The sequence below is a fragment of the Eubalaena glacialis genome, chromosome 1 (assembly GCF_028564815.1).
Source record: "Eubalaena glacialis isolate mEubGla1 chromosome 1, mEubGla1.1.hap2.+ XY, whole genome shotgun sequence".
In the NCBI taxonomy this organism is placed as follows: Eukaryota; Metazoa; Chordata; class Mammalia; order Artiodactyla; family Balaenidae; genus Eubalaena; species Eubalaena glacialis.
In genome coordinates, this window is record NC_083716.1 from 55800995 (window position 1) to 55825893 (window position 24899).

Here is a 24899-nt window from a genome sequence, read left to right on the forward strand (position 1 = left end):
CCAGCAAGAGACCAGCTTCTGCGCCTCGCTGTGGAGCAACCACGGCAAAATCCCTTCCTGTAAGGTGGCCTCGGTGGCCTGGCCGTTGGTCTGTAGCGTTCTGAGAAAGTGTTGCCAAGCAGGGACATGAAAACCACATCCTTCTGCAAACGGGTGCTCTGACTGCTCCAGCATCCTTCCCACAGAGCAGAACCAACAGGCAGAGCCTGGACACCACCATCCGCTGGCTCCCCTCCCTCCAGGAGCGATGGGAGCGTGGTCAAGGCCCAGCTGGGAGTACCCAGCCTGCCTGGCCTCAAACCCAGCCAGGGAGGGGCAGTGACCCAGCAGCCCCATGCCCACTTCCCCATCCCACCAGCAGAGCAGCAATTCTACAAAACTCCCCTCCAAGAATGCGTGTGAACACAACCCCAGGTAATGAGGGACAATACTGGACACAAGGACACACAGGAGGCCTGAACACAGCCTGGTCCACACAGAGTGGCTGCAGGGAGAGGAAAAGGAGCTCTCAGACAGAGATTCCTTCCTTCAGCAACATGACCTGACCTGGGCAAGCGTCTGCCTCTCGGGGCCTCAGCACCCTCAACTAAAATGGGGCCTTAACGACCGATTCCTAATGTCACTGGTGTTGAGGAGATCAGCCGGCAGCATCAAAATGACTTACTCTAAACACAGATTTCTGGAGATTCTGATAAGCAGGTCTGGGTTGGGGCCAAGAATCTCCAGTTCTGACAGATTCCCCAGGTGATTCCTGCCATGCCTAATGGACAAGGTATCAGCTTGGGCACGGAAGGCTGTAGTCCCTCTGGGGATCTTGCAAAGGTGGAAGGACCTTGTCAGCTGTATTTGCAGCACAGAGACTGGGAGTGCAGTAGTGATGGCTCCTGGTAAGCAATTAACTAAAAGTAACCAAAATTCACCCACTTGTGTTTCGCAGATTACAAAACCCCAAAGCACTGGTTTGTCTTCCTAGCTGCAGATGCGTGAACTAATCCACACAGGAAAAATTTTTTTAATCTAAAACTCAAGTAAGTTTAAGACAGAGAACAGCCAACTTGGCTGGAAATGACCTATGAGGCAGAAAAATGTTTAAGTGGTAGAAACCCTGTTCTTTTTATGGACAAGACAATCCTGCTCCTTGGAAGGCCAAATGCACCTCCCCACCTGTGCATCCTAAAGAAGCCAGAAAGTGGATGGCCGTGCCCTCCATGGAACTGGGCCCCAGAGATTGGGGAGGGCTGCTCAGGCATGGCACCCGAATGTTCAGGAATCCAAGAGGGCGCTCCTTGGACATCATTTAACCTAACCATAGTAAAGAACTCTCCCCAGAGCTCTGAAGCAGTAAACAAAGCCAGGCTCCCTTCTTTCTCCTTGGTCTTGGCTCCACAAAGAAGCCAGCTAATTAGCACTGGCCTGTATGCTTTCCACAGCACTGCAGACCTCATCCCTGCCCGCTTGCCCAGGGCCTCTGAAAAACGATGACCCTGAGGTGACACAGGGACTCTCCATGTGGAGATCCCTGGTCTCCTTCAGCTCCAGCCAGGTAAGCAGGGAGAACATGGAAAGGCCACAGGAGCTCCTTGGCACGCAGGCTGCAGGGAGCCTGTGCTCTGGAATGTGGATTCTCTGCAGGGGGCTGGTTTTCTCACCATCTGCTCCCCCCTCCTCCACTGGGCTCCCAGGGTCTCACCCCACAAAGACTCACAACCAGGAAATAACTCTGCTTTCACAGATGTCAGGGTCCGAACCCACACCCGGAGAATCTTAACAACCATGACGTAAACCCCAAGCCCTCACTCCCTGGTAACTTAAACACTCGGAACTATACTAGCCAGGTCTGTGCCAGGGAATGATCAGAAAGAAACACCCTAATCATCCATGAGATGATGTGTCACACTCCGATATGTCCCCTTACATGCCTGCCACCGCCCCCGCCCCCAGAGCACTCGCATGAGCACTGTGCCATTTGTGTTGGATCAAAATAACCTTACGAGGTTTTGGGGCAGGGTGTCTCAGCAACACTTATTTCCCCATTCCAACCCACAGAAGAGGAAACTGTTGACGGGAAACCATTTAGTTTAGTCTTTCTTCACCCACTTGTTTATTCCTCCTCCCCATGGGAAGAGAAGGCACTCAATGGACCAGGAGGTGAGGAGAGTGACCCCAGCCCACACTTCACCTAAGGAGCAGGGAGGAAAGGCTGCCTCTCACTCCTGACCTGCTCGCTCTGTTCTGGGACCAGGAGGTGGAGAAGCAGGTCCTGAACTTCAGCCAGAAGATCCAGGTCTCCACATAGGCAAGTCCCAGAATTTAAATGGAAGGAGGTAACAGTTAGACCTGTTTGGACCCTAGCCTAAGCCACATCCTCCAACGCAGGGCCTTGGGTTTGGAGGGGAATGAAGCCAATGAGCATCTGAGGTCTGGCTTGGCAGCTTCAGAACCTCAATGAAGGAGAAAAAGACTGTTGAGTGCTCCCCAGCCACCAGCCTGAGGTGTTACCCAAAATTTACCAAGGACCAAAGAACAGAAGGCGATGAGGACAGCAGCGCTGAAACCAGAACCAGATCTGACCCCAAAGTTAGCCAAAGTGACTCCAGAGTGACTGTGGTCCCTGACTTCTCACCTTCTTTGGTAACCCTAGTCATGTCAGAGGAAGGCAGAACTCAGCGCTCTACCAGCTAACCAATTAACACCAAGACCATTTACCCTAAAATACATACACAGACTAAGAACTTTGCCTTCTAACAGAAGATGAATAAACTTTTCACAAATACTAATTATCACCACAATTGAGAAGAATCTCCAAAAGCTATTTTGTGTTTTTTGCATAGAAAACAATTATCAGAAAAATTTAATTCCAAGTCCTCAAACTGTCTCAACTCCAAAAGTTATCAAAAAAGAATAAAGCATTTATGTGGCAAATAGGAGGCATGTGTTTGTCAAAACATCAACTTCTTAAAACAAGGGGGAAACTCAGAATTATTTAAGTGTTGAGATAGCTCGTTTGCAATCAGAGAGGAACTGAATAATACGCTAAAACCAATCTAAATATTAAAGGCTACATGTACACACACACACACACACACACACACACACACGCCAATCTCCTTCACTTTTGAGCCAACAGGAAAAAACAATCCAAAGTACAAAAATATCAGTATAAAACAGGTAAGTTTTTAAATTCCCATACAATTAAAAGGAACATTAAAATTAAAAAGGACACACAAATGATAAGCTACCTGCAGCTGCAGCTATTATGACAAAGGGTAAATACTATCTGCAACATATAAAAGTTCATACTTAACAAAAGATCCTAGTTTTAGACAAATAGACAAAGGATACGGGCGTTATACTGAAATGGAAGGACAATACAATTCATAAATGGAAAAATATTCATAGTCACTGGAAATGAAACTTAAAGACAACCCGCAGATAGTGTTTTACACTTTTTAATTTAACAAAATCACCACCACTATCGCTGGCAAACCACGATGAGCCTGGTGCATTCATACCTTGCTGGCATGGGAGTAAACTGTTACTAACCCTTTGGTAAGCAATACAGTTACAGACATTCAAATTCAAAAAAAAAAAAGTCAGACCCTTAATCCAGTAAACTCATGACTCAGAATTTGCCTCAAGGAAAGAAACCAAAAGAAGAAAAACAATATGAGTTAAGTATGAAATCTAAACATCCTGGTTTGCAATTATGAAACAATTTGTAAGCATGTGGTCAAAGGTCAAAATGGAAACTAAAAGCGTGAAAATGGTTTCATGGGTTGGTAGACATACAAGTGATTTTCTAAAAAGGTTTTCATCATCGCACTTACCATTACCACCTTTGTATTAAAAATATAAACTGAGGGTCTCCCCTGGTGGCGCAGTGGTTAAGAATCCGCCTGCCAATGCAGGGGACACGGGTTCGAGCCCTGGTCCGGGAAGATCCCACATGCCATGGAGCAACTAAGCCCATGCGCCACAACTACTGAGCCTGCGTGCCACAACTACTGAAGCCCACGTGCCTAGAGCCCGTGCTCCGCAACAAGAGAAGCCACCGCAATGAGAAGCCCATGCACCGCAACAAAGAGTAGCCCCCGCTCACCGCAACTAGAGAAAGCCCGCACACAGAAATGAAGACCCAACGGAGCCAAAAATAAATAAATAAATAAATTTATAATAAATAAAATAAAAAAAAAATAAACGAAGGCCACTGCTGGTGGAGGATGCTGGCCCCCCAAGTGTGATGACCTCTGTAGTCAAAGTAAACAGGGCTCATCTACTTTGGGATAATATTAACTTGTAAGATTCCTTCCTCTTCCCTCTCCCTCCCACCGCTTTATTTAATTTAAAAAGTAGCACACGCTCAACTGTAAAATACTTGGACAATTCAGAAGTGTGCAAAGGGAACTGGCAATGAGAAGCCACTGACAATGGCTTGCAAATTTTTTACGATGGCCCACAGTAAGAAGCACATTTAACAATCAATCCAGGGCACACATACTTACATGCACCCCTGAGTTTTGTGAAACAGGACTTCCCCTTATCACAGGCCATGTGTTCTAGATTTGCTGTTGCTTTAATTTTTTTCCAAATTGTCCCTGCACATAATCTACGAATCAGCGACTGTAAAAGCTGTGTTGAGAAAAACAGCAGATCCCAGGTCCCAAGGCCAGGCCTTGCCCTTTCCAGGGACTCCCTCAACTTCTAGCTGGTCTTGATGTTAACTTCCCAAATATCTCTTAGAAATTTCTGTATATGATATGTTTGTCTTACTATTCCCTGGCTTTCCAGTGTTATTTAGGTGTTACCTATCCACTTCCCACCCTGGAAGACAAGGGCATAACTCTCTTCCCTCCTCTACAAACCACCTGTGCCCCAAACCGCCCCCCCCAACTCCTTTCCCATACCTGCACTCCAATTATAGCTAAACTATAGTGATGGCTAGAGTAATTTTCAGTGTTTACATTATTAGGACCACGAGAGCCATCAGAGTGAGCCATGTAAACCATGATTACTTTTCCTAGACAACTTTTTGTTCTCTGGAGTTAATAATTCTTATTTTTCTGTTTGTTTAATTTTCTACAAATTTATTACTATTCAACCCCAAATTCAATGCCAGTTGTCCAAATCTCCTCTCAATAAGCTCACTCACATCAGATGTCCTATTTCTAGTTCTTCTTGAGAAGAAACCTCTCCTGGAATCCTCTGAGCCGCTTTAATCTGGACTGGGTCCCAGAACTCCCTTTTGCCTCATTTGGGATACAGCCTACAAGAGAGCCAGTCTTTGTTCACCTTGGTGGAGGAAATCTTCAGGGCAAAAGGAAAGTTTTTCAGACCCTGTATGTCTGAAAACATCTTTATTTTACCTTCATTTCTGAATAAACGTTTGGCTGTGTATAGAATTCTAGGTTGGGAGTCAATTCCACTGAGAACAATGAAGGGGTCGCCCTACCTATATTCCAGGGTATTAAGAAGGCTGAAACCACTCAGATTCCTGATCTTTGTATTTAACCTGTTCCTTTCTTTCTGTAAACTTGTAGGATCATCCCTTTCTCCCCAGCACACTGACATTTCAGGGTACTGGTCTATCTTCATCCACTTGGCTCAACATTTGATGAGTCCATACAATATGGAAACCTATATCTTTCTAGGAAGTTTTTTTCTGGATGATTTTCCCACTTGCATTTTTCTCTGTTCTCTCTTTCTGCAGCTCCTATATTAATGGATATGGGAACCCGGGCTGATTCCTTAAATTTCTTACCTCTTCTGCTCTATTATCCATCTCTTCATCTTTCTTGTCTATTTTCTGGAAGACTCTTTCAACTTTATAATAATTCTAATTATTCTATTAATTCTGATATTTTTGCTCTGCTCTTACTCTTTTAAACTTTTAATACTTTTTTGTTTTCTAAATGTTCCTTTTGTAGAGGAACATATCATATTTCATAGATATAATATTTCTCTTATCTCTCTGAGAAAATGTCTAATTTTTTTCAAAATATTCTCTCTAAATAGAATATTTATTTCAAGTTGCCTTTTCCCCCCTACTTGTTTTGCTTCCTTTCATGTTAGGTACTTTCTTCAGATATTAGCAATCCTTGGTAATCCTCATGACTAAGAATAAATGCCTAAGAACTGACTAGTAGCACTGAGTTCTTGGGCAGGTGAGTTTCTGTGCAGGGCGATCTGGCTGGGCCATCTGCTAAAGATGTCGTCAGCATCTTTAGTTCTTTCCTCTTAGGCCGGTCAGGTTCCCCAGTGAGGTGTCTTTTAATCTCCTGCCTGAAAGGTAAGGGGCTGGCTGTCAATGTTCTAGAAACCAAGTGGGATAAAAGGCTGGGGAATGGAGATAGTCTTCATATGAACCTCCAAGAACACCTGGAGTCTCCCAGGCCCTTGGTTTTTCCTTCAGCAGAAGGAATCTCCAATGTCAAGCTAAAGGGAAGAAGCAGTCACCAAGAACCACTGAGAAAGGAAAGGGCTCTAACCACATCAACTGCTTTCAAACAATTCTTATATTTAGCCACCTCTGATGCTCCTCCCCTGCAAACCCCCCCAAAATAATAATATGGTGACACCAACTCCTACATTTCAAACTGAGCCCCTCACCCATCTAATTACTGGTTTGCAAATTTTTTCTTGCTGTTGTTTCCTTTCCCATTCTCCCTGTCCTCGTAGATTGATTGCTTTTTAAAAATTCCCTTTATCTTAACTTTTGTGGGGTTTTAGGATAAAATAAAATTAGGTGTGTCCACTCAATCCACCATTTTTACACAGATCTCTAGGATGACTTCAAAATTTTTTTAATTGCCATCTTTTTACTGAGCAAAGTCAAAAAACAGGAAGTATAATTTATAACCATATAAAAGAAAAGACAAATGAGATTTTGCAGATGTAATCAAGATGAATAATCAATTTACTTAAAATAGGGAAACTGAGTGGGTCCAGTGTAATTACATAAGCCCTTAAAAGCAGAGCTTTCTCCCAGCTAAGGGCAGAAGTAGTCAGAGAGATTCCAAGCATGAGAAGGATGCAATGCATTGTTGCTGGATCTGAGACAGAGGAGCCACATGCAAGGACCAGAGAGAGGCTCCAGGAATTAAGGGTAGCCCTGGTTGACAGCAAGGAAACAGGACCTCAGTTCTACAACAAACAGCAAGGAACTAGATTCTGCCCCAGAACCTCTTCTGAATGTAGCCTGCCTACCCCTTGATTTGGGCCATGTAAGACCCCTAAGCAAAGAACCCAGTTGAACTATGCTGACCTGGACAACACCATCCACCCATATCCCGAGCTAGAACCCAAGTTATCCTGCTGGCTCCTCCCTGCCTCATTCTCCAGACTCAGCCATTCACCAAGATTCAACCTTTCCATCTGGCCTTCGAGGCTCTCAGTACTTGTACCTGCCCACAGGCCCATCCCAGGGAAGGGCAGCCATATTCCCAATGGAGATGGGAACCCTGCTGCACCTCCAAACAGCACACCTTAGGCCCTGGACTGTCCAGGTCCTCAGAGCCCACTGGGTACTGGGGAGCATTCACTGGCCATAGGAACAGGGAGGCTCAAGGGGAGAAGTCTAGGAGGAGACAGGTGACTTTCAAGGGAAATGGGTTCCAGTAGGAGAGATGGTCACAAAGGCAGGCCAGAGTAGGCTGCCTCACTGCCCATGGGAATCACACACAGGAAGGATGTCATGCCTCAGCCCTGGGGCACCGCCACCCTGAGAGGGGAAGGAGGGGCTCAGCTCCATGGGCTCCCCACTCAGCTCTGACTCACCCTCAGAGTCAGAAGTGTCTAAGTCCTCCTCTAACCCATACCCCTTAGGACCCAACTCCCCATACTCAGAGTCTGCCAGAAACAGTACAAAGTTGGACATGGTGGCAGCAGCCACTCACAGGGGTCTGGAAGTTTGACTCTTCACTATGGGAAGACACTACAAAGCCAGGCAGGCGTTAGGGTGGGCCACCGTCCCTTATCACAGGGTCACAAGGACAGGCCCTGCCACACAGGTGTGGGAGAAGGGAGGTTCCCAGAGTTCAGAGACCCTCAGGCCCTAGACTGCTGGACCTGGGATGGCCTCCAGGTGGAGGTCCAGGAAAGCCTAGGCCACCAGCTCTGAGCCCCACCAGGCTCTCCAACGGGCCTAGGATTCTAAGTGCTGTATGAACTGGCTTCCTGTATGAAACTCTGTTCTTAGCAAACACAGCATTATGAGCTTCCACCACCAAAAACCCACAACCCCAAACCTGATGAGTTTGAGGAGCACCAAGGGGCCCCTCACTAATCTGGTGAGGAGACATCTGTCTACCTCAGTGCTGTCACCAGGGAAGAAGCTGAGGGAGGGAGGGATGTGGGTCAGAGGAGGGAAGCGGGGAGGTGAGGGCTCAGCGGGAGAAATGTTGGGCCTGGAATGGAGGTCACCTAATCCAGCAATTTTCAAACTTACTATTTTTATTACTTTTCAAGCTACAAGAGCTTTTGTACAAAGAGACTCTGACCCAGAAACCCAGCATGGAGGTGGGCATAGCAGGTCTCTTCAAGTGGCTGGTGGAAAGGGGAGGCTCCATGAGCTACACACTTGAAAATGACCGGCCTGGTCCAGCTGATCCCAAATTCCACAGAACAGGAGAATCACTCAAGGAGCTTTTTCCAAACTGCACATGGAGACTAGTTTAATAGGACTGTGACAGACCTGGAAATTCACATTTTTAAGAGCTGTCCTTCACAGCCGTCAGTTTGAAGGGACCCCCACTGGCCCAATCTGGAACAATGTGAGCATCAAAATAAACAATAATACTAATGCATTTTAACTCATTGAATAAAGTAAGAATCCATGAGTCCATTCTAATATATATAAATGGATAAATAAACAAGTGGAGGAGAAAGGAAAGTTCTTTACAGCAGAATGATAAATGTAAAATTAATGTAATTAAATCATTGCCACTCAGCAACCACAACAGAAATAACTGATAATGGGTTTTCAGTCTGTTCAGGCTGTTGTAACAAAACACCAGACTGGACAAAATACCACAGACCAGGCAGCTTCTAAAGAACAGAAGTTTATTCCTGACAGTTCTGGAGGCTGGGAAGCCCAAGATTAAGGCGCCAGCATGGTCGGGCAAGGGCCTCATCCTGGTTCAAAGCTGGCACCTTTTCACCATGTCCTCACAAGATGGAGCAGCAAGGGAGTCCTGTGGGGGTCTCTTGTAAGGGCACTAATCCTATTCTTGAGGGCTCCACCCTCATGACCTAAGCACCTCCCAAAGGCCCCACCTCCTAACATCATCAAACCAGGCACTAGAATTTCAATATGTGAACTGGGGCAGGGGATGACACAAAAACATTCAGACTGTAAACAGGTTCTAAAACCAGTTGATCAAAGTTTGATGAGAAAGCAGCATGTTTACATAGTCTCAAAGTATCTCCCCATAGGACACTTACTAATTACAAAGAACATAATAATAGCTCAGCAGTGGAGAAACCCAGCAGATACCGCCTTAACCAAGTGACCACCACTGTCATCACTAGTAATGAGGCCCTCAAGCCAACATCCATCCCTCCTGAGGGGATACAATGAGGACACACCACAAAATGCATAACCCAAGTCTTATCTTGACAAAAGATCAAAAAACAAACAAAACAAATGAAGGCAGAGTCTACAAAATAACTCATCTCCAGTAAAATGTAGAATTTGTGGCCATTTTCCTTTAAACAAACAAACAAAAAAACATTTGGGCAACAAACAAGCCTGGGGCCCAAACACAGATCTTGAAGGTGATTCATCAGGCAGCTTACTCAACTGCTCAGGCAGCACCAGGGTGGTGCCTGCCCACCCAGATGAGGCAGGGCCAGGTCACCCACAGCTGCTGCCCCCTAACCTCTCAAAAGGCTGTGGGGAAGGAAGCCTGGCACCGTCCTGGCCTCCCAGCTGCCTTCCCTCTGCTGCTGCAGGGGAAGCCGCCTGCTCACGTGAGGATGGGGAGCCCTGCCGTCATGGTGCACGGCACCTTGTGCCCAGATAATCACGGCAGGCCTGTTTCTGAAAACCTAAGTGCACACAAAATGTCTACCCCCAGAAGCCAGGTGCACACAAGACGTGGTAATCTGGGCCCAGTGTACAGCAACATCCCCAGCATGGACAAGAACCCATGAGGCCTACGTGCTGTGACCTCCAGACCTCAGGACCCAGAGGCCTGGACCCTCTGTCCACCCTGAGGTTCCCCACGAAGAGCCTAAGGCAAGGCCAAGGCGCGACTGAAGCCAAGTGCACAGCAATCCACCAGTGCCCTAACTCACTCTGTGAGCCCCTAGGGGAAAGGCTTTTGTTGTGGGAGATGAACACCTCAGGACCTGTTTCTACATGTCCCGGCACCTGCTGCGTGCCAGGCACCTAGAATGGGGCTGTGGACACCAAGAACTAGAGTGAGACCCGTGCCTGATGCAGGGGGCTCAGGATACGCTTCCCTCTGCTAAATGCAGTCAGGCAGGAGCAGGAGGGCAGGATGGGGCCCAGGAAGGAAGGAAGGAGGAGGCGGGAAGCCGGTCAGGAAATGTTCCCCACAGCAGTGGGTTTAACCGCTACAACCCAGCATGGTGGCAGCCAACAGTCTCAACAGAGCCCCAGTGTGGCCCCAGCTCTGGGCCGGGCCCTGAGGATGTCACCAAGACCCCACCACTGTGGCTCCCCTTGCAGGGCTGACACAGTTGTGGTAGGGGCCACTCCTAACAGCCGCAAACATACTGAGTGACAAGTGGGCCTGCTCTCGGAGAGAAATAAATTCTGCTCCAATAGCTGAGTCCTGGGCAGCCCTTAGGGGAGCTGCTCCGGTGCGAGAATGTGACCTGCCCGTCTAATGTAGGTGGGAAATGTTCTTTTTGCCGGGGTTGCCCTACCCCCACCCTCCTCTGCCCCAACACAAAGAAACTATATAGGAGAACTTAGAATTACACACATTTACTCCTTTTCCTCCATTTCTCCATGCCTGAAAGGCATAAAATACTGTGGCTCTAAGATATTCAAAATCTTTGTATCCAAAGTTGCACAGTTCACTACAATATACTGTGTTTTAAGACAACCAACCAACCCACTTCACTCCGAGGTCAGCATTGGGAGCACTCCCTAATCCTGCCCTGGGCAGACAGGGGCTCTCACCAGGCCAGGGCAGAGCCTGGCTCCTGGCCTCCGAGCAAGGCAAACAGCCTGGGGTCAGGCTCACAGAGGGACAAAGCAAAAGGTGAAGCCCGCTGGAGAAAAATAAATAAATATAACAAAGTGCGTTGAAAATGTAAAAAAGAGGAATAAGAGGGGTGGGGGAGGGAGAAGCAGATTTTTTTTTAATGCAAATCAATGGTGGAACTCTACTGAAAAAAGCTGAGAAGGATCCGCAAAGAGATAGAAGATTAGCAGCTTAGTCCCTAAAACAGTCCCGGAAAGCCAGGGGCATCCCCAGGCCTGGGGGCCCAAGCTCACACCCACAAGCCCTCCACCCACCTCAACCAGAATGCAGGAGGAGGGCAGGCAATCCTAGCGAAATCCGGAGAGTCATCTCAAACATTTTTCCGCTAAAAAAAATAAATTTACAATCCCTTTTCTGGCCTATTTATTTGAACTTCAACGTCTACCAAAACATCTATATATATAGAATGCTTTGTGTTTCTACAAAAAGCAAACAACATTTACAACCTGATTTTGATCTCCTGTCGCCCAGCTGGACGGATGGGGCGGGGCAAGTGGCACCAGATGGCCGAGGGAGGCTCTGCGCCCCCTTTCACAAAAGAGGGCTCCAATTACCTCCTCGGCTCAGTGCCCCGAAGTTGACCTCGCCAGCAGGCTTCAGGGAGCCAGCTGCAGGCCAAGGCGGCTTCCACGGTCCCCAGACCCACCTCCCAGACACCGCCAGCGCCCAGGGCTACCTACTGCGAACTGTGCGCCCGAGGGGGTGGGAGCCACGGAGCCGGAGCTGGCAGAGCCCTTTAAAGTCGGCAGCTTTAAGGAGGGCAAGAGGGTGAAGACAGCAAAACCACAAAAGAGACAGAAAAAGAGAGTCTCAGGGTGGGGCAGGGCGGGACGGAGGTGTCTGAGCCAGTGCTTCTCAAACTTGAAAGCGCATGAAATCACCTGGGAATCTTGTTAAAAGCAGATTCTGCATCAGCTGCTGTGGGGCAAGTCTGCAGCGCTACAGGCTCCCAGGTGTTGCCGGTGCTGCCCAGTGACAGGCCTGTGGGCAGTTCTCTGAACAGTGAGGGTGTAAGAGGCCCAAAAGAAAAACAGTAACACTGATGGAGGGAAAGGACCTTTAAGGCAAGTCATGGGGGAAAGCCCACCCACCTAATCATGCGTCCACCGACAGGGCAGCTTTCTCGGAGGAATGCTTTTTTTTTTTAATAAATTTATTTATTCATTTATTTAATTTTTGGCTGCATTGGGTCTTCGCTGCTGCACGCGGGCTTTCTCTAGTTGCAGTGAGCGGGGGCTACTCTTTGTTGCGGGGCGCAGGCTACTTATTGTGGTGGCTTCTCTTGTTGCAGAGCACAGGCTCTAGGCGCGCGGGCTTCAGTAGTTGTGGCACACGGGCTTCAGTAGCTGTGGTTCGCGGGCTCTAGAGCGCAGGCTCAGTAGTTGTGGCGCATGGGCTTAGTTGCTCCGCGGCATGTGGGATCTTCCCGGACCAGGGCTCGAACCCGTGTCCCCTGCATTGGCAGGCGGATTCTTAACCACTGTGCCACCAGGGAAGCCCCGGAGGGATGCTTTAACTGTAGAATTTGCTCAGTATTTTAGTGCATCCCACTGGATCCTCACAGGTTATTTTTATTCCCATTTCACAGCTGTGGAAGCTACTCTAACCAAATGTTTATCAAAGCTGGACTCCCTGCCCCTTGGATATCTTCCAAGACCACAGACCTCCTGTGACGCAGGGCAGACACACACAGCCCAGAACAGTGACAAGGCTGATCCCAGCCCAGCAGACAATGGGAGGAAAGCCATGGGGCACAGGAGGCCTCCCAGGGGGTGGAGGCTGGGTGGGGAAAGGCAGATAAAGGGCCAGAAACCCGTTTTTGCCTCCTGGAATTTTTAACAAAATAAAGACAAAATGTAAATCTAGCCGCCACCCCACCACCCCCAGGACCAAATTGGATATTTAAGTACAGATGGTATCTCTGTCTTATAGGTTTTGTTTTTACTTTTAACAGCCTGGCCTCACTTTGTTGGGAGGTAAAATAAAGAGCTTTCTTTCCATCCCCGGAGGTTCCCCAAAGAGGGAATGTGGTATTTCCAAGAAAAGGGTCAATGCCATTGTCTGAGGCAGGACTATTTATCAGTGGGCTCCTGGTGCCACACTCAGCCCCTGAGGACTGCCCGTGTGCTTCTGGGCTCAGGATGGGTGGGTTTCACCACCACCAGCCCCTCAAGAACCTGAGGAAGAAATGCCCCAGGGAAGAGATGCCCTCCGAAAACCCCATCTGATGACATTTCCTCCAAAAAGGTACCCTGAGTTGGTGAGAGGGGCTCAGTGTAGCGACCAAGCACTTTGGACTTAGATTCATAGAACTCAAAGAGTCACAGCTCAAAAACGTCCAAAGTTCATCTGAGCAACCCTTCCATTTTCCAGAGACCTACGCCCATGGAAATGAATCGCCAAGGTCACCCAGAGGGCCAGTCGCACAGCTGGGACCCAACCTCAGCCTTCTCCTTACTTCCCTGCGCTTCTCCGGAGCAGCGTGCTGCCTCAGTCATGACCTTTCCCACACTTGTTTGGGCCCAACTACGCTAAAAGCTGCATCTGTGTTTCAATGCATATGACAGCGAACTTAGCTATTTTTGCTGAGTCTTGTACAACATTTGCTGAAACAAGGGCACTCCAAGGGGCAACCCTGTCCAGGGCTGGGACTTGCTTCCTAATTTGAGAGGTTGGCTGATAAGAGTCAGATAAGACAGCCAGGCTGATCTCAAGATGGATGGGTTTTGAAAAGATAAAAAAAAAATGCTAAACACGAATAAAAGTAGTGACAGCTCCAGAGTTCTCATACCAAACAACTCTTCTGTCAAAGGCAGGGAGACTACATTTCAGATTCTGGCTGCGGTTTAGAAAGCTGGAGATGTGAGTTGGGGCGGGCACACTTCCAGAAAGAGATGCCAGAGAGTAACCCTCAGCTTGGCCTGTGACCTCACACTGGGTGAAATCAGACCCCCAGGAGGAAGCTCATTTTGCCCACCAAAAACTGGGGATGAGAGACATTCAGATGCAAAGGGGCAGGGGATGGATGGTTCCCCTCAGTTGGAGAAAAATTCCCACAACGACAGAGACCAAAAAAAAAAAACCTACTGTTTTCTCAACTACCCCTGCCACTAAATGCTAAGAGCTCTTCCTACACGGCTCTTTCATGGAGAAGGACCAGGAGGTAAAGGGATCAAAATTTACGCTTGGGAGTGGCTTTTTCTGCCTAAGACCAGGAGGCTGGTGCTCCCAAAGGCATCCATGAACTCGCCCTCCCCCCCATCCTTCTCCCTCTCTCACACACCCTCAGTGGCACAAACAGGCAAGCCCTCTCTCTGTCCCCACTGTACAAGTCAGCATCACTGTGATCCAATAAGATGCAAGACCCTCTTTAAACAAACAGAAATCTCAGCACCACCGGGGAGCTGGGGGTACAGCTGGGGGAAGTGACGGTACAGCCAGCAGACCGCACGCCATCAACTCAGTGGGAAGATTCATGTCGTGAGGGCTTCCGCTGGTGCTGTGCGCCCGATGCCTGCTGCCTGCCCAGCCTGCCGCCGCCTGCCTGAGATTCAAGAGCCCGGAGATGGCAGAACAAAGGAAAATGGCCGTGGCTCAGGCAGCGGGGGGGAGGCTGCAGGCCGGCCTGCCGGCAAGCAGGCTTTTTCTACAGCTGAGTGCTCCAGTGAGGCACAGGGGACACCGGGCTGAGCGCTGAGGTACAAAGGAAAATGGGGGCCTCAAGACTGACAGCTACCCAGGCACACGCCTGGCCCCCACCCAAGGGTGCAGCTGGGCCGGGAGAGCTCAGGCAGACACCACTCCCAGAGGCAGCGGGCAGGTGGCTGATAAGACAGGCACTGGGCACCCCTGCTCCTTGCCCAGCTGCTCAGAGCTCTCACCCAGGGGGGTTCCAGGCACAGCTAGGGGGGTTGAGGGGGGAAGGGGAATCTTGACAGAGGTACCCACAAAGGGCAGGGTCCCTCCAGATTTCCAGGGATGGGGAGCACTGGGAGAGGGCAGGGTTGGGCTAGGCAGCTCACCCAACATCAGAGAACATGAGTGGGGCCCTGGAGTGGCTAAGATCTGTTCACTAAAGGACTTCTATTAGCATAATGGGCTCCCGCTACCAACAACAATAGAGGCACTGGCCACCCCCTCTCCTCCTCCCCTCCCCCCAAAATAATTCACAATGGGAGGCAGCAGGAAACCGGGGCAGAGCCCATGAATAGCTCCACTGTCAGTTCCCAGGCGCCACCTCCTCAGCCCCACAGGTCAGCCCTAGCTGCCACCCGGCCACAACAGAAACTTCTGTGCTGCCAAGCTCCAACAACAAGCTCCTTACAACAGAGCGGTGGGCATGGGAAGCTGTGGACTTCTCACAGGGGCGGCATGTAAGGGCAACGGTGGGAGAGACAGGGCAGGGACGCAGGCCTCAAACTCACCAGGTCAGGGTCATATCGGGCACCTTTCTTTTTAGGGGGGCTATCTGCCAGCCAGCCCTAAAATCTCCCCGCTTCCTGCCCTGCCCTTTGCAGGCATGGGGTGGCCAGAGCCAGATAGGGGAAGGTTATGGTCCTTTCTGGGGTACACAGTGGCCACAAGGATGGGGAACCAGCCAGAGCACTCCCAGGACTCCCAGAAGGATCCCAGTAGATGGCTCCAACGTAAGCCCTCTCTCACATCCCTGCCTCCCTGCCCCAACCCATCCCAGGAAGAAAACCTCACCTGCCCTCACCCCCTGCTTCTGCTCTGCAAGGAAGCCGCCTGCTCAAAACAGAAAAACCCATCTATTATTTACACCAAGTGCCTTCTACACAGGCTTTTAAAATCACAGGGTGGCAGTCAGGCCCAGAGCAGCCTGAAGCGGCACAAAGCCAGGCAGAACCTCTGGGCAGGCAGGAGATGGGGGAATCCCAGAGCTGCGGAAGGTCCAGTGGGGCCTGGACAAGAGGCCTCACACCAACCCCTGAAACCCAGGGAGAATCTGCTCTTCTAAAAGCTGATTCCCAAATCCTTGTTTGTTTCTCAGCCAGGATGCCGGACCTCACACCTGGCCCAATTCCTGCAAACTCCTGGGGCCGCTCAAGCCCACGTACGAAAAGCCTCCCCACTCCCCGCCTCCCCAGAACCTCCCTAGACCCTATCTGGCTCTGGCTGCCTCTTCATACTCTTACATCACACTTTTGGGTGCACAGGCAGGCCCACAGGGCACAGCCAAGGGCTGCAAACACCAGGTGCCCTGGAAGCAGGCTGACCTGAGCTGAAACAGACAGACTACGGCGGGAACTAGCACCAGCACTGCAGTCCCTCCAGCTCTAGGCTCTGACTGCAGAAACACAAGATCCCTCCAAAAGAAAAACTCAGAAATGTTCATGCTCCCTCTTGGAATCAAAACAGCGTGTTTCTTTTCTGGTCAAGCACCCCATGTCTGGATTCCCCGTCTAGCCATCTCTACGACAGACCTCTGAGCATGTACATGTGAGGCATTCCTGCAGCTCGGCTTATAGGAACCAAACACTGAAAGCAACCTCAATGTCCATCCATGGGGGGCTGATAAAGTGAATCAGGGTTGACCACACAGAGGAATAACATGCCGCCGTTAAAAAGAATGGCCTGAACTGCGTGTGCTGACATGGAACAATCCCAAGATAAACTTTAGGGTAGAAATCAGAACACCCTAAGTAGTGTACGGCATGGCGATAAACAAGAGGAGGCCAGAGATGCTTCACTAGACACCCAACATCTGGTGATGGTGACAGGGCCTCAGGGGAGCAGAACTGAAGGGGTCAGGGGTGGAAATATTAATTTTCACTATATATTTTTATGTATCTTTCATCATGTATTTTTTTAAAGAAAAAAGTTAAAACTAAATTGACATTTAAAATCCCTAAAGTTCATGGCACAAAAAATTTGGCTTGTAGCACTCTGCAGGCAGTCTCTGGCATCTCCCTAGAACAAGAAGAAGGGGGGAAAAAGGGGAAGAGAGTGCCAGGCTCTAGAATAAAGACAGACTTACCAACTCAGAGAGTTCCCTGCTCACAACTCCTCCCCAAGTCCCAAAATAGAAAGCCTTCCTAGGAAGATCAAGAGCAGATTTTGACCAAGGCAGAAGGGAAACCTAAGTTATTCCATACAGAGGACCATCTGTAGCCAGGTCCACTCGGTCCACGATGAGACTATAAGACCCCCAGATTCTGGGGGCACTGAGCCGCAGGCATCCCAGGCCTCAGCATGGACCCTTCTCAGGGCCCTCCCCAGTCATCAGTGAGGCTCAAGGTCCTAGTGTTACAAACTCATCCCAATTTTAGCAGCTGAAGAAAGCTATTTCAACAGATTTCTAGGCCTGGCCCAACTCCAAGAACAGGCTAAAAACAGTTTCTCCAAAATCCAAGCTCTAAACTCCAACCCCTTAACCACTAAACTCCCTGTACCTTTCAGGAAATGCAAGCTGCAAAATGGAGCTGTGAGATGGGTTTGCACATTTTTTCCTTACTAAAGGAATACGTACATGTTGTTTAAAAGCCTACTTTAACTGACACGTCAATAAATACTCTGCACTCAGAAGCACTGATGTATTTCCTCCAAGTGATTTTCCCCCTAAGGAACAATATAATAACCATCCCAGTCTCTCTCCTGCTTCTGAGGGGTATGACACAATGCCTATTAGAACCAGGACTGGCCAGACCATTTGGGTGAGACCACTCGGCGGGCAGGGAGTGGTTCCTGGATGGAGCTCTCTCTACCTAGCAGAAGTTCCCTGCCCCACCTTGCAGCCCACCACAAAGATCTCCTAATGACTCGCAGACTGCCCAGACCACAGAGAAAGGTGGCTGGAAAGAGGGAAGATGTGAAGTTTGGCTCCCCTATCCTATTAGAGGCTTTCTGATGAGTGTTCAATGTTCGACAAGTAGCCCCCAAATTAAGGAGCACAAATGAGACTCCACAACAAGTAGAATCACGCAGGCACTTGGAGCCCTCAGACCTCAGCTGCTGGAGACAAGTTCCTGGGCCCTCAGTGGGCCCTCAGCACCTCTGGTGCAGAATCCTACAACCCTCCATCAGCCCAAGGCCGGCCCCTCTCTGACCGCCTTTCTGCATGAGCGGGCAGTGCCCTACACCCAGGTAGGCACTGACCCTCAACACACCGAATCCTGCAGCCCCCCCGGCTGGCACTTGCCCCACCTCCCCGCATCTGTCTTCCCACAGAGAGAGCTTCAGGACTCCCTAGCCCAGAGGGGCCCCGAACAGGCCTGCCCATCCCACCCCTCCACCAGGGCACACACCACTCGAACCTCCCTGCTCTCTCGGGAATGAATGAAAACCCCATGGCTACCACCGGCTCTTTTGTTGACAGGCCCCCTTGTCCACGTTTATATCATTACTTGTATTTCACAGGAAGCAGCTAGGACAACAGGAGACGATGACAGTGGAGGTAGGATGGCCGCACAGAGCCACTGTCCCCTGCAGGGGTGGAAGCCAGCCCTCAGAAAGGGGGGAAGGCCCGAACCCGCAGCCAGCAGATTTTCTGCACACACCCTTTTTTCTCACAACAGCGGGGGGTCTGGTTCCTAACACGCTGACTGTTGAGACAGGAGCACCCCCAGGAGTAGCAGACACACCCAACAGGGTCATCTGTGCAGGGTGTGACCAGACAGACAACAGGGGCAGAGAAAACCAGGAGGATCGGAAGGCCTTGGGCAGCGGAAGGAAGCAGCGGGGGATCAGGCCAGAAGGCCCCTGGAGCAGCACTGGGGGGGAGGGAGGGGGTCACCCACTGCACCACCCTTGGCCCAGCTCAGGCAGATTAGACAGTCGGGTCCCAGGCCTGTGGGAGAGGGAGATCCATAAAGTTGTCAGACTGGTTTGCCCAGGATGCAGAGAACAGGAAACACAAGGTACACAGGCCAAGGAAAGAGGGTCAAGTAGGGAGGGTTGTCCAGAGTCAAATGGCTGTTATCCGGCTCCCAACAGATCTGGCAACAAGGGCAGCCAGCATTGGCCTGGGGGCGGGAGGCGGGGGGTGCACAGGGAACCAAGGCCACGGGTCCATGCTGTTTCTTGGATGCAGAGGGCGGTCCAGGGGCCAAGAGTGAAGGAGCCAGGGGCCAAGGAGCCAGTAGATGCTGTAAAGAAAAGGACTAGGGTTTCTGGAAACAAGGGAGTGACGCCCACAAAGAGGGGCACCACTCCTGAGCGACAAGCGTGAGTGGTGATGAGTTCAGGCTAGTGCCTCGTACACTGACAGTCTCTTTTTGACCAAACTAGTCAGGATCCTCTGAGCCCTCTGCCCCATGAGGCCCAAACCCGGGCTTCTGTCTCTGTCCTTGTAGAGTCCAGTTTTAGCAGGAATCCCGCTAAGGCAGTTTAGCCAGGATCTCCTCCCACCCTCCATAGCTGATCACCTTCCACATGTGACCAAATTCCTCATCCTCCCCGTGTAGCACCTGCCACGTGACACCTGATCACCCTAGCCTGCCTTCAGCAAGAACTGTCAGCTCAGTTAGCAAAGAATTACCCTACCCTCCTATAAATTTACCATCCATCCACCCACCCACCTCTGCTCCCAGCTATAAATTCCCACTTTTCCTTGTAACATTTGGGGTTGAGCCCAGTTTCTCTCCCCTACTGCAAAACCCCATTCGCCATTGGAGTCCTTACACCTATCACGACACTCCTGAATAAAGTGTGCCTTACTGTTTTCACGAGTGTCAGAATAATTTTTTTTAAACAATATGGAGCTCCAAGTCTTCCTGGACCCCTCACCCAGAGTGTGAGAACCACTGGGGCTGGGGCTGGCCTCCCCGACCAAGCCCTGGGGGACACACCCTGTCTGTCTGGCCCAGGGGTGAAGGGCTGAAACCAGACAGCCAAGCTGCAGGGTGGCCGGACATTAGGGAGGTCATCTGGAGAGGAAACAGGGTCTCTTCGTGGCAATGGTCACTCAGTGGGCAACCAGGGCCTTTCCTTGGAGCAGCTGGTGGCAGCAGCCAGAAGCCTGGAAAGAGCAGGGACCTGAGCAAGCTGAGTGGGCACCCCAGACTGGGGCTCAAAACACTCCAAAAGCTGAGAGTCACACATGGCCTGAACTGCTGCAGTGGGTGTGTAGGGCCCAGTCGCCCATCCCTGGGAGGCCAAATCTGAAGCTGGGGCGGCCATATCCCTTATTTCCACCTGCCACTTTCCAACAAGCCCGGGTATCCCATGGTGCCCTGATGGGCTTCTGATGCATCAGCACAGATCCTGCCTTGGAACTGTGTGTCCTTGGATATGCTGCTGCCCTCGACCCTCCCAGGCTCACCACTCAGACTTCAGGGTGTGGATGAAAGAGATACAGGGGACACTCATTTCATTGCAGCTGCTGTGAGGGTCCCTCTCCGGAGTATCAGGATGACAAATTCCTCAAAGCCACTTTTTTTTTTTTTTAATGCTTCCTGGGCCCTGCAGAATAGACTGGCACAGGCCCCAGCAGCTAGTACAGGTAAACAGGGAAAACCCAGAGAGGGGGTTCATCGAACCTCTCCTCAGGATCAACCTCTGCCCAGCCCCACGTCCTGACCCCTCCCCAAACCTTACCCATGCAGGAAAGCCCAGCCTCAGCTCTCCCAAATTCCAGGACACACGCAGAGTCTGAAGCAGCACCAGGAGTGTACCTCTGACCCAGGATCCCAGTGGCCCCGCCATGGCTCGCAGCCACGCAGCACAGGCTGACAGAGCCCAAGAAGGGAGGAGCTGGTCCCTCCAGCTATCCAGCTGATGGACATCAGGGCTCTAGGAACTTCTCCCTGGCTACTGGGCGAGCGAGACAGAACAGACCTCCAGAAGCCTGCCCAGGCCCACTTACTCTCAGATTACCAGCCTGCGGCCTCTTGAGGGAAAACCACAGCAACGCCCAGCCAGGCCCAGCCCCGCCCAACCCCAGCAGGCCCAAGAATGGAGGAAGTGGGCTTCCCAGAATCCTCGGCTGGTGAGCACTTTGCTGAGAGCCGTCAGCGTGATGGCAGCAGTCCTAAACCAGGGTATCACCCTAACTCAGGGGCTGCACACACTGCTTCTCAAACCTGAAGGGTGTATGCTTCACAGTAACCCCACGAGGGACAGGAAGGGCAGATTCTTCTCACTTCACAGATGAGAAAACCAAATCCAAGAAAGAAAGAAAGAAAAAAAAAAAAAAATCAAAGACTTGTCTAGGTCATTCAGCTAGAAAGTAGATACAACTCTAAAGCTGGCCTCACCACTGTCCACTCTAGGTGCTGGACAACATTACTCATCATTATGTTTAATTGGCACTAAACATTTCCTACTAGCCAGGCCCTTTGCTGGTCCAACACAGCCACTTGCCCTGTCTGAACCAAAAAAAAACATGCCATTAAGGGAGAAAACAGATGTTGAGACATTATGAATACCCCACTGCTTTATATAATGAAGATAAGACAAACCAAGAACGCTGGCATTCACTTAGACCAAAGATTTTCAAAGCACAGGTCTACACAGTCCCCTGAGGACTCTGATGACCAGCCAAGAATGGGACCACTGCTGTAGACCACCATTACCTCTCTCCCTCTATTCCAGGTAGGAAAGAAAACAGAAGCCCTGAAAAAGGAGGAGACATGCCTAAGGATAGTACGTTACCACAAGCAGAAGACCCTGAAGTCTCACCACCTCCACCAGTGTTTCTTGACCCTGCTGGAAGTCACCAGGGACAAAGCCGGTGACAAACCACAAAAGCAAGGTCCACAGGGTAGCCAGCTCTTTGACACCCTGCAAGGGTGGCCCGGGTGGAAAAATGCAATTAACAAAGGGGTTCTAAACCACTTCGCAGGACAGAGAACCACCCCAGCCCCATATTCAAGCCTGTCCTCCATGTGGCTCCATCCTTTAGTAACCTCACCACCTTACCTTTCCATACCCCTAGGCCTGCAAGCTCAGCCCCAGAGTCTCACAGGTGGAAGGGGAAGGGCAAGGCCTATAAGGGTGCTTCTACATGCTCCTGCTTCCAAGAAAGGTGGCTGCCCCTACTCGCCACATACAGATAGAGCATGAGGAAGTCCAAGAAGTCCAAGGGCTCATGTGCCAGGGCAGAGAGGAGGAGCAGGAGCCTGCTTCGCTTCCCATAGGCAATAATATCCTTCCTTAAAGGCGACCAGGACCCAGCAGCAGGAAACAGGAATCCTGGAACCCAGTTTACAGCCCCTAGCACCAGGCTAGGAGCTAAACAAGTGCTTAGTAAGAATCCCTGGCCTGGGACTCATCACTAGTCCTTGGGCTCATGAACTAATGAATGAAAAAATGAATGAGCAAAAGAAGACCCAAGGGACTCAAATAACTTGCCCAGGGTCAGAGGAGCAAGCTGCTTCTGCAGACCACCTCTTACTACCCTAATAAGCATTTTTGTTCACCATACCTCTGTCTTTCAAATGTGGCACCTCAATTCATCTTTAACCTAAATGACATTTCTTTGACTAATTCGTGATCGATGTTCATGGTGACACAGAGACATACGACACTCGGACCCAGACCTTGGGAAGAAGTCACAGAGACGGCACAGTGGTAGGCAGGTGGCAGGCATCAGTGCTGTTCACCAAATGTTTCCAGTCCTCTTTCGCTCCCCACCCTGCAGGGAAGTACGGCCACGTGACTGCTTCGGCCATGAAATGCCACTTCTGGGTGGAAGCTTTAAGAGCCAGGGTGAGATTCATCATGTTCTCTGTTCCTCTGTCCAAGTGACCAGGAACATTTCACTTAATCAGCATGGGTCCCACGGTGAGAACAACATAAAGCAGACATGCGATGCATGTGGTGTAAGAAATAATCCTTTGTTGCTTTAAGCCTCCGAGATTTGAGGATTGTTACCACAGCAAACTCTGATCTATCTAGACAGATACAGGCAATGACTCGCTCCCACTGTGCATGGCAGTGCTGGTCTTCCCTTTCCCTGGCCTTAGGGAGACAAAAGCTACATCACCAGTCAACCTGCTATGTGCCCAGATAGTTGAGATGCTTTCAGAAGCAGGGAACATAAGGGCACCGGCACTGAAGAACTTATTAGTTCCTCTGTGGGCCAGGCTTGTTAGTGTATTAATCAACTTTAATCGCTTCTGAGAGGAAGGCATTATCTAATTAGGTATGAGGAAACCCGGTTCACATTCAGACCTTAAGCAAGTTACTCTGTGACCTCTCTAGGCCACAGTTTCATCCTCTGTAAAACGGGACATTAACATTATCTACCATACTGTGTCCTTTCACGGATTAAACGAATGAATACGAGTAAAGCTTCTAGGATAGTATGTGGTGTAAGTCTCAATCATTAAGTCTCAATAAACTTACTATTACTACACATTTTAAAACCAGCAAAGGTTTCCCAGGACCGGCACAATGGCACTTTACAGGCATTGCCAAACTGAATTCTATCTCAGTTGAAGTTAAACAAGTAACAAGTCAAATCCCTGAGCACACAGTAACCTAGAGTGAGACCTCAGGAAATGTTTCCACAACCCAGAGCTTCCAGAACTCCCTGCTCCCTCCCCTCCTTGGGAATTCACTACCACCAGGACATGCAGGGCAGGGCCCCCTCCTCTCCCACACAGAACACGTGCTTTGTCCTCCCACTCCCAATCACGGGAAGGGAGGCGCCCTCACCTGTCCTCAGAGATTTGCACAGCTGCCCAGCTGGTAAAGGGGGGAACTTCCCTGGGCAGCCAACCCTTCTGCAGCCCCTTTCTTTCCATGCCCTTTCTTCCTAGAGGCAGCCACGAACCTCCAAATGCACCAGTGGGCTTGAACTCCTGTTTGCCTGAATAATGCTGCTAAGCAGAGATCAAGCTCAGATTAATAAACGCTACAGAGCATCTACTACATGTCCAGCCTGGGTTCTAAGACCACACAGAGCTGACAGCCAGCTGTGAGCCTGGAACAATGCTTGCAACAGCTCCTGGCACCCCACAGACTCTCAACCATGCTTTGTTGAATGAACTGAAGACCATGTTTGGTAGTCCAAGCAGTGGAGTTCAGAGATGTGGGGATGCAATAAGAGGGGAGGGGAAATCCGTCTGGTAGCCTGGGCTTCCAAGGCCTGACCCCCAGACATTATGGATCCTCAGGATGTGACAAAGCTTGGAGACAGCTGAGAGAGGAGCTAGAAGGGCAAACGGGGCCATCATGGAGGAGTACGCGCTTCGTTCTGAGGGTGACAGGGCCCAGGAGGATCCCTGGAAACAAGGGTGCTTTGGCCTTCCACAGGGCTGACTGAATGTAGAGGGGATGTAGGGGTGCTGGGGTGCTCTGATGGCCTAGGCCCCAGGTTTCCCTTCACCAACAGGGAAGGGTGACCCGAGCACTCTGCAGGCACTAACTTCCCCTACTTTGAGGTCAAGGGGAAGGGGGAAGGCTACTTTTGAGGATTTGGCAGGCAGCTCCACCCACTCCTATCAGCCCCAAGGCAACCCCCATCTCAGAAGACAGGAGGACTCCTACGGAGCAGACCATGGGAGAGAGCACACCTGCAAAGGCTCCAATGCAATGCCCTGCACTCATGGCCCAGGACGACTTGATGCCCCCAGACCCCAGCGCGCTGCTACACAGCGCCGCAGCCAGCCGCCAGGGCAGTACGGGGGGCCAACCATTTCCCGACTCCTCACAGCACCGACCCCTTCTAGCCTGAGACCAACTTCTACGGGCCTCCCGGAT

The 24899-nt window shown here is 50.3% G+C and overlaps 1 protein-coding gene across 1 annotated transcript in view; it reads right to left on the reverse strand.

Moving 5' to 3' along the window:
• Positions 1 to 24899, reverse strand: part of TSPAN14 (tetraspanin 14) — a 58432-nt gene that overhangs the window by 32552 nt on the left and 981 nt on the right. The gene's annotated exons all lie outside the window — the stretch shown is intronic.